Source organism: Argiope bruennichi, chromosome 2 (assembly GCF_947563725.1).
Source record: "Argiope bruennichi chromosome 2, qqArgBrue1.1, whole genome shotgun sequence".
In the NCBI taxonomy this organism is placed as follows: Eukaryota; Metazoa; Arthropoda; class Arachnida; order Araneae; family Araneidae; genus Argiope; species Argiope bruennichi.
In genome coordinates, this window is record NC_079152.1 from 131,891,235 (window position 1) to 131,909,071 (window position 17,837).

Below are 17,837 nucleotides of genomic sequence, written 5' to 3' on the forward strand. Positions count from 1 at the left end.
TTATTTATAATTAACAATAAAGCTTGGATTTTTCCTAACAGTTCATTCAATATATGAAACACAAATGTTTTGTTTTTAAAAAAGTGCTGAAAGATCTAACGAAACTAAAATCATCCATCAGAGATCACACAAAAGAATCAAGAACTGGCGTGAGAAAAGGTTTGTAGGAAATTTTTAATCATGCTTGAAATTTCTTTTAAGAAGATAGAAGAAATGCAGTTGAATTAAAACGAAATATTAAAAACATGGTCACGAAAATGGATTCAAATATATCACATAAATGAATATTTCAGAACAATATCAGCATTAAATAGAATTTACATCCACAATCTATGAAGAAACCTATATTTTATTTACGAATTTCCTTTAATGAATAACTAAAAAAAAAAGAATAAATCGTTCAATAAATATTTTTTTTTAACATTTTTCCACACATATTCTTACTTCCTCTATACAAAATTTGGGAACACTTTAGCTTATTCTTTTCATGAGAAGGAATATTGGATTTACAGGAAATTGGCAGCATTGAATTTTAAAATCTGAATAAGCCAGTTATTGGATTATATAATTAACTGAAATTTTTAACTTTCGTCCATACCAGAAATTGACAATGCATGAGAACTATTTCATTTATAAATTTAATTTGAAATTAATTGAATTAAAGTTTGTTTCTGTATGTTACAATTCCTTTACATCTAAACTTTTTTGTGAAAATTCCCTTAAAGAGTGATAAAAAAAATGTAAGTGGCATTCTTTTTGCAAAGAACCAAATGTGTGAGTAGTTTTAAGAGTCCTTCAATAAATATTTCTTTTTCGAGTGATTTCACTTTTATTCTTAATTTTTTTTTCATGATTGCACTGGATTTCAAGAAAATGGCTGGTACCGAATTTTAAAATCTGATTAGAACAATTTTTTAGCTTATATAATTAATTGAAATTCCTAACCTTTGTCAGCTGGGGAAACTGGCGCTGCATATAATTTGTTTCATTTTAAAATTTAATTTAAAATTAATACAATAAAAGTTCTTTTTTGTAAATCAAAACTATCTTTCATCTGAAATTCTTTTGTGAATATTCCCTGAAGGAAAAGAAGCATTAAGAAATGTTATAATTCACGTTCTTAATAGCAAAGAACAGCACGCGCGAGTTTTAATCCTCTTGTTCAGTGAGGTCAGCCATCGGGCCTTCTTTATAAAATGGAATGATGAAAACGAAAATAAATCCTCTTCTCCTTGAAAGAAAATATTTCTTTTTACCTAATCTGCTATCGGTATGCCGAGAATAATTTTCTTATCCTACGTTTAAGAACAAAAATAATGCATCTCAAAAAGTTTTCATGTTCCAAGTTCTAACTGCTTCTAACACCGCGAGATGGCGTAACTAATCCTCAAATTGTTAGCAAAGTTCGGTTTCGATTCTTGTGCCACGCATCACATAATACAAATGCATGAATATTACAGCATCCGGAATAACCCTTAAATAATAAAAATAAATAAATAGCATTAAATTAAAAATAAACGCAGTTATTAATGAGTTTAATAGTCAAACCAACAAAATAATTTCATAGTTAAAAAAAAATCCGATTTTTTTTTCTTTCTTAAATTTAACTTTACGTTGAATAATTTTTATATTCACCACGACGCAAGCATAAATATATATATGAGTATTAAAAATGTACAAAAAGTAATTATATATCAATTCTAAATTTGAATTCTTTATTAAAAGTTAGCAAAAAATTATCTTTTTAAGATAATGCTGTATAATAGATAATTTATTATAAATGCAAATTTGTTCAAAACAAAATTACGGTAAACAAAAAATAAAAGTGGTAGAATTATCCATCATTGCATAATATAAGTGTAACGATATCTTATTCTAAGAAATTAAGTATCAAAATTGGTTTTCATGCTAACATCTGCTTATGTGCTAAATGTAATAGTTTTTAAAGCATGGCTTTTTAACTTAGCATGATAAAAGAACGAAAGAAAAATTGTACTCATTTAGCTATGGATTTAAGTATACATTTGGTAAATTGAATTTCATCGTCGTCATATCATTTTGATAATAACTGTTTAAATTTACATTACAAAGTAGTCTGGTAAATTATCTGCAAATTAAATAAAGACACAATTGATATTTAGTTTTAAATGACTGCTTGGTGTTTATATGCCAAACGACTTACAAAAAGCTTGAATTTAAGCCTATTCTGCAAAATACCATCATTTTTCAAGAAATATTTTCAAAATTTATTTAATAGCTAAGCACGAAAAGGCTTTTATAAAATGCTTTTATGTTTTTTTTACTTTTAAATTAAAATAATCTAAAATAAATTTAAAAAATACTTAAAAAATTTTTAAGAACTCAAATACTTTTAGAAATATACTTGTTTATAATAACTTTTAAGGAAGAGTGGGAAATACTTTTTACGTTACTCAAAAAAGTGATTTATTATTTATTATGAATTGTTTATCTCAAGTAATAATGATTGATTATTTTCTTTCTCTAAAGCCAATAAGTTTTACTTATCTACATGAATCACATACTTTCTTACAAATTATCTTCACTTTGTAATTAAATATGCATCCATAACAATCAACCTCTTTAATCACCGGAAGAAGTATGTGATTTGCGTCCCCAGGGTGATCGAGGAAAGTTCGATCTCGCACATGTGTCATCGATGCTCGGTCTTTAACCTTTTCCCAGGTGCTCGAGGGCTGCGCAATGATCCTCGAACGACTGTGTCACGTTTTCAGATCCAGGAAGAGAACGGGGAAATCTCGGTTGCTACCACATGTGGGGAGATTAAGTGACGCAACTTGGAAAATTTTCGCCGGCATATTTTTTTTTTTAAGTGGGAGATGATGGATTTTTTTTTTTTTTATTATTATGAAGATGTAAACAGTTAGGCCTAATTATGTAAGGCTGTATTCCAATCCACAAGGAAAACTTATTGTAGACACAAATAAATGCCTCCTTTAAATTTTTTTTTTTTTTTTTTTGCTCAAATAAATTTAATTTGTATTTAAACTGCCTGTGTTAGCTTTTGACATTTTTAACTTTAAATAAATGTTCGGTGAAAACCTATGCTATAAATGGATTAAACTTTATTTAATATTAAAATTAAGGTTTAGTTTGAAAGTTAAGATTTTTAAGATTTGTTGAAAACCAATTATTACGCAAAATAGACTCACAGCGGAAGAGATTCATATGTTTTTTGTAATTCGAATGACCTCTGTTTCCATTATTATTTTCTTAAATCATATAGTATATATACACATATATATATATATATAGTACCGTAAATATTCGATGCTGCATCACATACTTTGAATTTCCAATACATTGGTTATTCCTTTTAGGGCTTAAATAAGAACGGCTATTTTTTAAAAAATTATTATACAGTCACATAAGAGGTAACAAAATAATATTTTTGAATTTTTAAACGATATAAAAATTAGTTTTGCACAATAGTAAGTCCGGAAGTTTGTGTGGATAAAAAAAAATCTCATTTAATTTTTAATTAATTGAAATATTTGTCACACAGTTTAATCTGTAAAGCATCAATATGCACACATTCTCTTTTTTCATTCTTACTAGAGATAATATGTTTTATTATTATTCTATTATAAAAGTCAAAGAATAAATAAAAGAGAAAACATATATCATCTTCCTTGACTAATCTATATCTATATATAGAGAATAGTCAAGAAAGATTATATATATTTTCTCTTTTATTTCTTATATTCAAGAAAATTTAGGGTATTTAATGCGCTGTAAATTTTTCTAAGAGTTCTTTAATTATTTATAACTCAGAATTTTTTTAAACATTTCATTAATATTCTTAAATATAACAAGCAGCATATTTTAATATGATTGTGAAAATATATTAAAAAGTAATTCAGTGTCTTCATATTACATGGCTAGAGTAACTCGGCTACCTCAATTTCACCCAAGATTGAATAGTATGTTATTTTGGAGAGGTCCTTCCGTTAGCACAAAATGTCAAAAAATGCTGTTCAAAATACTATCCTTCTGTCAGAATATTAAAAAATATTGTGAAAATGCTCGGAAATACCTTATGATAATAGATTTAGAACAATGCACTAAAAGGTATTTGCTGTATATGCTACAAACATAGAGCATACGCGCACGTGTCGTATTTCGCTAATAAGTAGGCCAGTTATTCAACAGGAATGGAACAGCAAAAATATTTTTAAAGAAAAAAGTATCTAAGAACAGTAAAAATATTCAAAAAAAAAAAGTCTCTAAAAATCACTAATTCTGATCACTTCATAAAAGAAAAATATTCAACTCCTAATTGAATTATCCATTCTTATCATTCGCCATAAAATCTCGCAAAACGGGGCGACAGACATCATTAGTCGTAAACAACAATGGCTTCAAACACAGACGGCAAACAGAACTAAACTAGTTCACTGTAATCCGCCATAAAATCACCCCTAACTATACACATAAAAAAGATACCGTTTCTTTTGAAGATGCCTTTTGTGTATCTCTAGCAAAATCTGGAGCAAAAATACCATTATCTGGGAAGCAGATATAGACAAAAAAAAAAAAAAAGCGTGTGTCTTCAGCATTTGTTCGGCAAGTTCAATGTGCTTAGGTTACGCGTGACATTTCCGAAACGCGGCGCTCCAGGCGTTCTCTGGAAGAACAATCCACCAAAAGCCGTTCTACATTCTCTGTATTATTCGTCTTTTAATTCCTAGTGAATTATCAGATTAAGCAGACGATATTGTAAAAGGTATTCGATCTTATTTTTCCATTTCTTTTGTAAAAATTTTTATTGTAATTTTCATATCTCGGTTGATTGTTATTTTCATTATTCCGATGGCAACAATGAGTGTCTGGTTGTCTATTTTTAAAAGAGATCATTCTGGTGTTGCTGCTGGAAAGAGAAGTAAAATAATGCGGTCTCAGAGTCGGAACGTAACACATCCATTTCTTTCTCACGCGAAATCAAAAGCGGAGTTTATGATTTGAAAGTAAATTGCGCATTGTGTATCTGTTTCAGGATCATCATCAAAAGAGCCACTTGTTGATTGCTAAAGAAGGTATCTTTTAATAAAGTATAAATAAGGAAATAGAATAGATTACTCTGCTTAGAAATATGAAGGTAAATATAGAGATGGTAACAAAGAAATGTTTGATTACTTCGATACTTTTGATGAAAAGCTAACATTTTTAAGTTATTCACCTTTAGCAATAAAAAAAAATGATCTTTATTCCTATTTTTTAATAAATAGATTAAGGATATCTTTCTTTTTATATTTTTAATTCCTTAATGCCATTCCGAAATTACAATTGGTATATGTGCTTTCTATTTAAAACAATCAATGATTGTTACAGTCGATTCATTTATCAAACTCAATATTATTTTCACAAATTTCAGTAAAATTGTCGTTTTTCAAAATAATTTTTATATTTCTAAAATTTATCATTCTGACTTTTATAAACAGGCATTCTTTCTGTAAATTGCGCCATTTCGAAAATTATTATAGACAGACTACAACGGTTGAAGCTATATTTACATACATGGACTGTGATATGTCCCTTAAAAGGACCGGTATAATATAAAAACATAATTTATCCCATTAGAAACTATCATATCGATGAATAGAATGTTTATTTCATTTTGTTCATAAAACCTTATAAAATGTTGTGACGTTTAGGATTTCAAAAATCTTTTTCAAATAAGGAAAGATTTCTTAAAAATCTGCATTAAGAATATACCAATCAAGTTCTTACAAAATTTTTGTGACAAAGTTATATTAACTTGCCCAGATTTTTTTTAAATCAAAAATAGTGTTTCTGCTTTAATTTTTAAAAATTTTTAATCAACTTTTTCCTATCAGTTTTATCTCTAAAATAAGAGTATTCGTATAATCCGATTATTAATGGTTGCAAGAAAAGTAGAGAAAATTAAAAAAGAAGGAAAATTTAAAAAAAAATTATAAGTCACAGTAGTTGATAGAATAATTTTATTGTTTAATGTTTTCTGATCAATTTTTTAAAATAATATTTTTTTGTTCTTGAATTTTAGTTATCATATAAAAGTTTCTATTTACAACTTGCAAAAATTCAAAGCAGAAAAATTATTAATGAAATGCCATTCTTTGCTCTTAGTCTTTCATCATAGCATTAAAACTTAGCAGATATTCATTAAAATCGTATTTAAAAAATACAGCTTTATTAGGGTATTTAAGAACAGGGATATTTTTTAGTTATATTTTTATTTTTTAATGTTTATATAAATCCTTCTTTAATCCCACTCACAAGTAGCAACATTGATGCTGAATTATCATTTAATTAATATTTAACTGGTTATTAAATTCTGAAAATGATAAGATAATTATTTTTTGTCATTGAAATTATACAAGCATATAAAATTTCAATTTCCTAACACATATTGTTGCGGCAAGCAAGCAAACAAACAATTTTGTATAATTACTTTAGCTTGAGTGGCATCACCTTGTTTTATTGTTATTCTAAAATTACTTATATCCTTGTACGTCTACTTATTGTGAAGAATAAATGTATGCTTTACTAACGCCGTCGTCTATAACACATATGGAAGTGAATAAAGAATCGTTTATAAAATCTTATCTTTACAAACATAAAATAAGACCAAATTAAATAAAAGAGTTCGATAATAAGTACTTAATGTGATAACTTATTATGAAGTTTTGTTTACAAAAATAGCTGTAATTTAAGATCATGCAATAAATGTCGTTTTATAAATAGAGGAATAGTTTTCCAGAAAAATCATTAATATAAACAATCCTTATACTAATATTTGTAAAAATGTTTAATGATCCGAGTATTATTCCTAACTATGATATGTACTTACTCTTTTTATAATAAAAGTTATGATAGGCATTTTTACATTGAATAAGATATTATATTGCGGTCACCGGTTATGTACTTCAATAATTGACATAAAAAACATTATTCCCTCCTACTAAAAATATCAGTTTAACTTTGTTTCAAAACGATTGCAAGAAGTTTTAATTGATACCAGAAATTAACAATGAACACAGACTTAAAGAAATTAGATGCCAGATTGTATCATTTCTGAGAACAAAAGCATGCAATTGCAAATATAAGTTTTCAGAAATGACACAGCATATGTGTGTACGATACTTGAAAATGTTGAAACGGTTGAAGCGAAAAAGCCACGATACAAAAAAGATGAAAGTCTGTATTCATCAAACTCTCATTTGGTTATGACCATGTGACCCATTGCGATGGTGCCGGGAATTTCAATGCGGCACGGCCAGAACTTTGTTTATGGGCCGTCCTAAAGCGCGGAACTTCGCACAGACACTTTCTGCATTAATTTACTTGTAAACCAGGCGTGGTATCTGCAGACATCCGCTTCCGAAACTGTAATTCCTTGCTTCCAAAGAATGAAGGTGCATCTAATCCCCAGAAGATTTTTGGTAAACTTTTCATGATCTATGATCCCAACAAAAGGGCAGAAGGTCAGTGTGCCTTGACTCAAACCACACATTCCACTGACCTTCTCCCAACTGACCGATTTGGTTGAATTTTGAAAAGCATATCGTCACACCATTTTGCTGAAAAAGAATACATTTTTTCCCCCCGCGTGTATGTAGTATCTGAGTCGTTTCTGAATCATCTGGGCTCGGTGTCCATACAATGTGACGACACGCATTACGAGTGAAAGGCATACACGCCCCTTTCCCGCTGGGCGCTGTTTGCAGAAACCTTTTTTCTTTGTCATTTTTTTTCTTTATTATTATTATTATTTGTGAATACAGCAGAATTGAAATGTGAAGTGAAAAGAATGAAAGTTGTCACCAAGAGTGTTTCCGAGTTTAGATTTCACTTTTATAGTGTTCGTGTGTTTAGGTAATGCCTTGTTGAAGTTCTAGGGGGAAGAGTCTGGCATGGTAAAGCTTGAGACATATTGCAAAAAAAGTATGATGGAGTGAGCCAGACTTGGAAGGCAATTCTCTAACTGAAATGCTTTGCACGAATGACTTTCAATTTCCTTTTCCTTTTTTATAATTATGGAAAGAAAGACTTCTTATATTAGTGTCCAATACTTAGAGAAAAATACTCAAAACTAAAAATTCCTGATTTTAAGTCCACAGCAGTTTATTTGTAATAATTGATGAAAAAGGAAAGCATAGTTTGTAGTACTAAATGGAATGTAAGTCATGTAGTACTAAATGGCATGTAAGTCATGTAGTACTAAATGGCATGTAAGTCATGTAGTACTAAATGGCATTTATACAGTTCAATGCACATAATTAAAAAAAATAATACACAGCCTTCATTATTTAATATTACAAGTTCTCAGATAAAAATAAAATTTTAAAAATATGTAAAAGTGAAATATAAATAAAAAAATCAATTTAATACCAAATTTTTCACAGTTGATAAAACCTAGTATTATAATTTACAGAACTTGAGAAAAATTTATTGGCACATTAAAAATTATTATGTTTTGAAGTACATTCTGTATTAATCAGTCAATGGAATGTGTAAAATAACTTTAGACTGTTATTTTAAAAAGCATTTTTCAACAAAACGACTTTACAGTTCTTAATTTCTATAGAAAAAAGGATCATATTTATATAGCACCGATAAACACACACATCCCAATTTTCAGAAAACTTAAAAATATGTTTCGAAAAACATGTTTGGACGTCAGATACATCGAGTATACTAACTGCATTTTAATTATAAATTCCTACAAGCAGTTGAAATTCGACATCAATAAAGAATTGACAACCTATATCACTACAGATATTGAAGACGAGGTGACACTTTTAATGGACTCTTCAATGGACAGTCACATGACAAACATAATTGCAAATGCCATCTATCATTTCTTTGTTTTATATAAAGTGTATTGTGACGTTCCATCCTCTTATGCGCAATGCATTTCGAATTGAATCGGCGCATTTGACTTGAATCACATGGGTATGAACTGACTTCATTCAAAGATTTTTGCTATGTTCAACTGCTGAAGATGGTTTCGAGGTTCAAAAACAATGGAGAATTCATTCCATAATTACATCGAGAAGCGGTTGAAGTTTTGAAATTATACATTTTAGTCTCGAGTTATCTAAACACGCGTTTCCTCTGTAGGAAGCAAAGCTTAGGGAATCGGAAAAAATCTGCATACAATTCAGACATTTAGGAAAACAAGGGGGAGGAGGACTGAAATCCAAAGTTCGAGGTTAACAAAATGACATCTCTTTAAAACTACCACTTTTATATGAATAGTTGAATATTTCAAAGACTCAAAAGGAAGTATATTTGGTAGAAGGAACCAAATTTATATTTCAGTCGCAAATGTGAGCATTCATGGCTAAAGTATAAATAATTCATACAACATAAAGCAACTTTTTAAAATTTAAAATGAATGGCGAAAAAGCAACTACATATAAAATTAGGCTAAAACCATACGCATTGTATTAGGTTTTAACAATAAAAACTTTATTTTGATGTTATAGTTTTCAAGTGTATTAAGATTGCTGGAATGTGTACATTTGTGTGTTTTGAATTAGTTTATAATTTTTTAATATTTTTAGACTTTAATTATCAGTTAATTGATTCATATAAATTAATTTTTTTTATTTAATATGAAAAAAGACGTATGATAATGAATTTGAAAGAAATTGACTGAAAGATTCGCCACTATTTCTAGTCAAGAATTATGAAATATATTAAAGAGTAAAAAGCAAAATTATTTGTTAGTTAAGTTTTTTAAAAACACGTTTTTATCAGAGGTACAAAAAGATAGAAAATAACTTTCTTCTTTCTTAAAAATTTAAAGATTGGAATAAAATCTAAAAAACGCAAGATATTATAATATTACAAAGAAATAAAATCATAGTGAACATAATAACAAATAAATTCAAATCAAAATATTCAAATATATAATTTATAAAAGTGACAGAAACTCTGCCTGATTGCGTTTCATTAATATATTTTGTGTTCAATTTTTCTGTTTCTAATCTACTGTTCTCTGCTTTTAAATAAATCAAAAACGTATACCTTTACCATTACTCTCTTAAGACTCTTTACCATTAATTCAATACAAATCAAATTAATTATTCGGAGTTTAAATTTGAATTAAATAAAAAAGATTTAGATCTTGAAATAGAAGAATACTAAAGTTATATAAAATTTAATGAAGCTGCATATTTCCACATTCAGTCCAATGTATTGAATATGGAAATGATATATTTTTTTTTACTTTCTGCATCATGAATTGTTTTCTGCTTACACTGTTTTTTAAAATGATAGTTTTATTTTATGCATTGTTATATCAATAGCAGTTTTTAATCAGTCCTCAGTGGGTGTTTTATAATAATATTAATTCATTTTCTATGTTTAAAGAAGATTTGAAATGAGTAAAAACTTATGAAAGTTTTTAATTTTCTCAGTTACATAATTATGAAAATTAGAGCAGTGTTGCAAAATTTATGATAATTCAAGGGTTCAATCAAGCAAAAATGATGCATTTTCTGAGAAAATAATGTGTATAAAAAAAACTTTCTGTGAGCGGTAGTGTTAAGAAAATGGTTGGTTTCTAGTAATAATATATAAATCAATATAATTCAATTTTTAATACTTCCTATTCAAATACGGATTTTTTTTTGACATAATTTATATTTGCATATTTCGTGCTTTTATCGTTTCAATAGGCATAAATTATAGCTATTTTTAACGAATGTGAGGCATTTTTGCGTTCTAAATATGACTATTTAGAATCACTAAAATCTAACAAGTAACCGACTCTGTCCCAGTTTTTAAATTGATTTATGCAAACAAATCACACGCAATTATACTGATTTTTTAATTGTTTTTTTTTTTTTTGCTTTTTATTTATATATTTAGAAATATCTGTTCTCATCTAAACCAGTTGGCAATAAAGACAAAGAAATCCATGATTGCATTATTCAATCTGTAATAAACAAACATCCACCCCCACCCCCCATAAAATAAGGAACCATTCAGAGAATATTGTATAATATTATATCATTATATCTGGCACCCTCATGTAAATGCTATATACCACTAAAATAGCTTAATGTACCACACCTGTTACCACTTAGCAGCAGAAGATAGCAGTCAACACCAATTTTCAGGCAGAAAATGTGCAGGAAAAATAACGACAAACTTACCTATAAAAGGAAGAAAAAAAAGTCTAAGTTAGATAAATGCTGGCACCAATAACATTACAAATTATGTAAAGAAAAAAGTGTTGAAAGAAATTTTCTTCCAGTATTGCTATTTCAAAAACTTGAAAAATGGAATTAATTCGTATTCTCATGAAGTGCATAAAATACGCATCGCCAATTTGATTTAAATTTTCGTTGTGATTATTGTATTTGTTGTCGTAGGGTTTAAAACGATTCTTCTTTTATTTTGAAATAATTGTTTTCTTTTCCTGCCATTTTGTTTGCACTAAAATTTTGGTACTTAAATTATAAGTATTAGGTCATATTTATTGCCTTTCAAATTTTATCTAATTAAGAACTTTTTATTTCACTGTATCAATATAATCTCCTTGTCAACAATATTAGAGTTAGTTTAATCTAAAATGGAATGTTGTTTATGAATTTATTGAGTTATTTTTATTTAAATGATTTATTGTATACTACCGATAAGGTAAATGTTATATAACATTTTCATGGGTAAATGAAAAAATACTTTTATAAATCAAAACATACTTAGCATCTAAACATAAACATACATATAAAAAATAATTAATACGCAATATGTTATAGGTTGCAATTTTCTCTCCGAATTTTCAAAATCTTCATTTTGAATAAACAATGTTTTGATAATTCAGGATTAATAAGCGAAAATGTGAACAACATTTTCATGCGTCAATCGTCTTTCGTTTTGAGAATAGTAACTCGTTTTCTTTTCAAAAAGTTGGAGCAGGATGCAAAAACAGCGTCATCGTAGAGATATGATATTAGAATTTAGGTGCATCGGTAATGTTAAATACAGTTTAACTTACATCAATCGTTTCTATTAATTATTTAGATATCTTTGTTTTTTAATACAAGAGGTATACAAGGAAAATAACTGTAAACGTTAAAAAAATTCAAACTCGACATTTTGACGAATCTCCTAGCTTCAGAATTTCTTGAATTTGAAAATAAAATTTTAGTCATTATTTTTGATTTATAGTTTGTGAACACTATAAAATAAAAACGATTTAAGCTACATAAATGAAATTTAGTATATAGATTTTGCACCATATTTGTAGATATCTATTAAATTTTGAATGAAATCTATTTAAAGGAAGCCTGCCTGTCTGGCTAACAGATTACAACAAAACCAAAAGAGCTGGATAGATTAACTTTGATACAACGGTTTAGTATCTAAAATGTAGATTCTTATCAAGTTTTAAAACAAATTTGTCCAAAGGATTACAGTCTGTCTGTCAGTATTTTCTCATGATTGTAAACAAATAAATAATAATAATAATAAAAAACACAATGCTTTCGATAAAAAGAAATTTAGTACATGAACTTTGGCCACAGTCTATGACAATTTCTGGTTTCAGTTGGTCGGGAAAAAGGCGGCAAATATACAAATGCGATTTTCGGAAAATTATGTATTAACCGCATACCAGGGAATAACGGCCCATAAAAAGTAAGATCTCATGGTGAATCCAGTAAAAATACCAACAAATATCGATATTTTGTCAAATCTCGTCAATATTTTATCAATGCCAGGGAAGGAATGTGTAACCTTACCCGTGGTGATTCATTTAATGCAGGAGGAAATGCATTAACTTTATTAGAGAATATACGAGAAAGTTTTGTGGACACCACTCGGATTGTTTTAATTGACATATTCTAAATTAACAGCCCCAGAATGAAATTATATTCAGATATAACAGGAACCCTTTTAAAGTGTTAGATACAAGAAAAACAACCACTATACATAATTTGATACATAGTATAAAATTGCATTCTATGAAAGTTAATTAATAATCTCTACTAATAACAAAGATAAATGTTAATGTATGTGTGTTCAGGCTTTACAGAACTGGTCATTTGGCCTGGAGCTACCAAATTTGGTACAAAAATATTCTGAAGGGTGGGAATTATATAACTAGGAGCAATGTTTTGTTGGAAAGTTTACTTAATTAAAAATGAAGCATATTAGTTTTGGAGTTTCCCATGATAATTTCCGAAGATATTATTGGACAGAGCTGAATTTTATAACTGTTCATAAAACTGTCTCCTTAATGACACGATTTAATCTTCGTGCAAATTGAATTTCGGCAGTCTAACCTTTATGCATAATTTTCAAAAATACATTTCACTTTTAAGCTGAAATTCAAACTACTTTTATTGTTATGTCAAATATGCAACTGCTTGTTTTTGAAACCAAAAGAAGATGAATTTTGTAAAACATCTGTGCAAGTTACATGAGGCATAAAAAATGAAATTACAATACCGTAAAAGTAAGAAGACAGAATATATTGAAATTTATTTTTGAATAACTCATTAATGCATTTGAACTTGACTCTATTAGGATGATTCACATATCGAATGGGCAGATCCACAATAAAGATATAAGAATAACACGGATTCGATACTTGTCAAAATTTGAAGCTTAAAAATGTTTACTTGGAGGGAGTCATGAGAATTATGTTCCATTAAAAAATTTAATTGAATTCATTCATTCATTAAATTGGCAACATTCTTTGCAAACCATCTGATCGTAAAACCTGACTTATAATCAATAAAAATAAAATCACATTTAAAAAGCGAAAAGAAAAGTGGATTGTTTAGATACTTTAAAACTTTTTTTCAATAAAAATATCGTTTATGTCGTGATTTTATTGCAAAGAATCGTATTAACACAAAATTTCGCAGCCATTTATTTAGTTTTATGTTTAAAAGTGGTTCCTCTTACTTTTTTTGGCTTATCTAAAAAAACATTTGTCCCAAAAAAAATATTGCTGTGACTTATATTCATTTCAGAGGGAGTTAGGAGGGTAGCTAATAATTGGTTGTCCATTGCCCAACGTCAAATGAGAGTACAGCATCTTTTTCTCCCGAATCTGGAGAGAAGAATACGAATTACATTTATCAAACTGCATCTCATTGATCTAAGTTCCTGAGAACTCAAGAGATTCTGCCGGAAATAATTGTATAGCTCTGAGTGAGTTATCGATCCGGTTATGAAAAGCGACTTGCGAAATCAGTTGCGAGATGAACTGTGGAGAAATAAAATGAGGGATTATAAATAGCTCTCCACGTGTGGAAATACGTTGCTGCTCTTTTTGGACTTCTATTCTCGTGTGTTTCTCGCCTTGAAATGTTCACCCGATTGCGCCTTACACAAATCTTTGAAACATTTGTGTTTATCGATGTACAATAATCTCCAGGCATTTGCAGTTTGCAGTCAAGTTTCGGCATCGATTCACTAGAAATGCCCAACAAATCTAAAAAGCAAATTTTGCTGAGCAAATAAAATAAAAATCCAATAAGAGCAACAATGTATGAAATAAATCCAAGGTAAATAAAATTATTAAGGAATAAATACTTTGAAAGCAGTGTGTGCGTGCGTGCGCGTGTGTGTTAGATAATTATATTGCACCTGCAAATCATTGAATTTGCAACTTAGGTAGATGATGATTCAGTTTTGTTTTATCGTATATGAAGTATAGAGAAAGTAATGCAATCATTAAAAAATTTCGATTTCAAAAAGTTTCAAAATCGCCGAGATTTTGATGATCTCCCTGTTTCAAAATTCCTTGACTTAAAAAAACACATTTTTGGCATCATGTTATGTCTGTCTGTTTGTGAACTCAATAACTCAGAAACGCTTTGAGCTAAACGGATAAAATTTGGTATATAGTTTTTAGACCAAATTTGTAGATCTCTATCAAGTTATAGCACGTATCAATAAAAGAACGTAGCATAATTCAAATGAATATTATCCATAAAAAATAGTTTTTGAATGCGAACATGTTTTGAAATTGAGACAAAAATCCTGCGCCAAGACATTGGAATTTAACACAGTTTATAATCATTGCCACCCAAAAAAAAAAGAAAACGAGCATTCGCAGGCTCCAAGCAAGAATTGTTTGAAACGAGCCGGTTGCCTTAGATTACAACACATCATAAAACTAGTTTAAAATTTATGATCGCAGACACTTCTTTGGCAACTGGGCAATCGAGACGAAATGAAGAGGTAACGAAGAAATGACGCCCTGAAGTATAGCATCCTCAGTTTATATTTATGTACGCCCGGAAGTTTAAAAAAATTTAGATAAAAAAGAATAAGGAAAGAATTAATATAAATGCGAAAGAAATTGCTCAAGAAATAACAGTGAATGATGTCGAATTTTAAAGAAAGTCTATCTGGAGATCTGACTATGATTTAGGCATGTAGTAGATCAATTCATTTGGTAATGATAAAAACGATTTGTAGTAGTTCAAATAATAAAAGGAAATTAGGAATACAAAATGGTTTCAAATCTCTTACACGTTCTATTATATATTAACGAAGCAGCATCATTATTATCATTATATTCCTATTCCTTCTCAAGGTACTGGTTCAATTTCTGGCGCATGAATGCATTTTTTATTTTTTTTAGATTTGATGAGCATGGTTATAGGACGGAATTTAAAGAAAATCTGAAACAAAATCCGAGCTTCCGGACTGATTGTATGCTGCTGATTGTATAATCATTTTATATAGCTAGAAGAGTCAGGAATCGCATGGGACGAACTTTTGGTTTTATTCATATATAAAACTTGATGAACCTGGTGTGTAAAAATTAGCATATTTTATTTGCATGATCACAAATGTAGACTATTGAATGAAATACGTAAACGTTTGACAAAGTGATCAATCAAAATGAAAAGAGCAGCATGCTTTACATTATTGTCGGACTACCTGGTGGCATTTTTCGGCAATACGAGTGACGATCAAAGTTGTTTTAGGACAAGTAGCATATATAAGCATTGTTCAATAGGAATAAGAGAAAGTACGTGGATTATATTCCCTACAGTCATAAAAATCCGAAGTCTGCGGGCCAAATTAACTTAATATGTCAATTGTATTTGCTGAATTAATAATAATAATAAATAAGGAAAAGTTCCTTTACTTATACGAGGAAGAAACACGAATCGAAATGATAAAATTTTGATTTTGAATAATTGTTAGCATTTGAAATGCATTATTAACTAGTTAACTGTTTCGACCTCTTCGGAAAATGCGTATCTAAATTGGGTCGCAAAAATGTAGCGATGACGGATATACCCTTCAAACACAAAGTATGTGTAGTATGAAATTATGTTGTAATGAAATGACTTTTTTTTTTCAATAACCACATTTATTTATTTTCTTAAACTAATATACATTTTTTACATATGAACAAAAAGAAACATAAAGAATGTATTATTTTAATTTGCTGCTAGAAAATGGTATTGAGCAAAGCATGGTACAATGCATAGTAATCAGCAATTTGTTCCTTTGGTTTCAATTTGGCCTCAAAAAATTTTAAACCTCTTGAAATTTACGAATATGTTTGAGTTTTTACTAAAATTGCAATTCAAACTGCAAATTGTCTCTGCTTATTACTCCTGATGATTAAACTCGCCATAACGCAAAAATGTTGTACTTTTTCCAGAACTCGTCAAAAATAGAACTGGTTAAGAAAGCAGCATTAACATCTGCCGAGACATAAAGTTGTTGGAAAATGTATCCAACATTTCGAAGCAAGATTGATCGTGTTATACTTTCATGTCATATTTCAACTGATTGAATCATTTATGAAACGTATTCCATGTTTAACATTGAAAAAATAAAATATTAAAGAAGGAATATTTCTCCTTTAAAAGGAAGATATAAGAAAAGAATTAAAGTTTACAAGAAAAAAGAGGGGAAGGGGGAAAGATGGCGATCAAAAATACCTACTGAATTATGGATATTTGCGACCGCTAATGTTATACGAATAATTTGTTTTTCAACACCGACCTGCCCTATATCATAGAGATCTAATTTATTTAACATCTCTGTCTGAAACAACGGATGCGCTCGTGACCAAGCCTCCTACATTGCATCGTTTTACCTGTCACAAGAGGCCCAAAAGTAGGAAAAAAAGAAGAAAAAAAATGGCAATGCTGGCAGTTGGCGATGCAAAATTAGGTGGAAGTCTTGCGTGTAAAAAATAAAATTGTCACTCATTAGTGCTTAAATTGTTTTTCTTGCTCTTTCGTCGGAACTGAGATGCGAGATGTGTACTCATGGAGCGGAACGGTATTTCGAACAAAACAACGGATCGAGTGACAGGCATTTTGCTGCGTTTGAATGAGCACTCGCAGAGTACAAGATGTGGAAAGGGATAAGGTGAAAATAGAATTTCTTCCACTTATTTTTGAAGCTACAAAACTCGGAATTTATCTACAGCCGTTTATGAATTGTGCCATTTATAAGGAATATATATATATATATATATATATAATGGAAATAGTCCGATAGATATACGGTAAAAGTCCAATACACGAGGCAATGGAAAATGATTCTTTATTCTATGGATATTACAGAAAATATGGAGCACAATGGGGATAAAAACTGTCAATATGCACACAAAGAAAACAGCAGTTGTAAACACTAGCAACATACAGTTAATTGTCAATTAAATATTAGAAGAGCATAATAGATTAACATAACTGAAGACGTCGCTCAGCAATCAATACTACCAAAAGAGAAATGACTTCGTGTAGAGCCCTTTGTTTTCTTATAGGAAATACGGAATGGAATATTCTAGAAAGATCTCGGATTTCGGC

The 17,837-nt window shown here is 29.1% G+C and overlaps 1 protein-coding gene across 4 annotated transcripts in view; it reads right to left on the minus strand.

The window, feature by feature from the left end:
• The window catches only part of LOC129956472 (uncharacterized protein DDB_G0284459-like), a 212,518-nt gene that overhangs the window by 53,498 nt on the left and 141,183 nt on the right, over positions 1-17,837 (minus strand). Inside the window, exon 1 of one of the 4 annotated variants that reach the window (XM_056068414.1) lies at positions 11,107-11,182. The exons of the other annotated variants lie outside the window; for them this stretch is intronic. The gene's annotated coding sequence lies outside the window, so the exon portion shown is untranslated. Of the gene's footprint in view, positions 1-11,106; positions 11,183-17,837 lie in introns of those variants that run through there. 4 annotated transcript variants of the gene reach the window in all.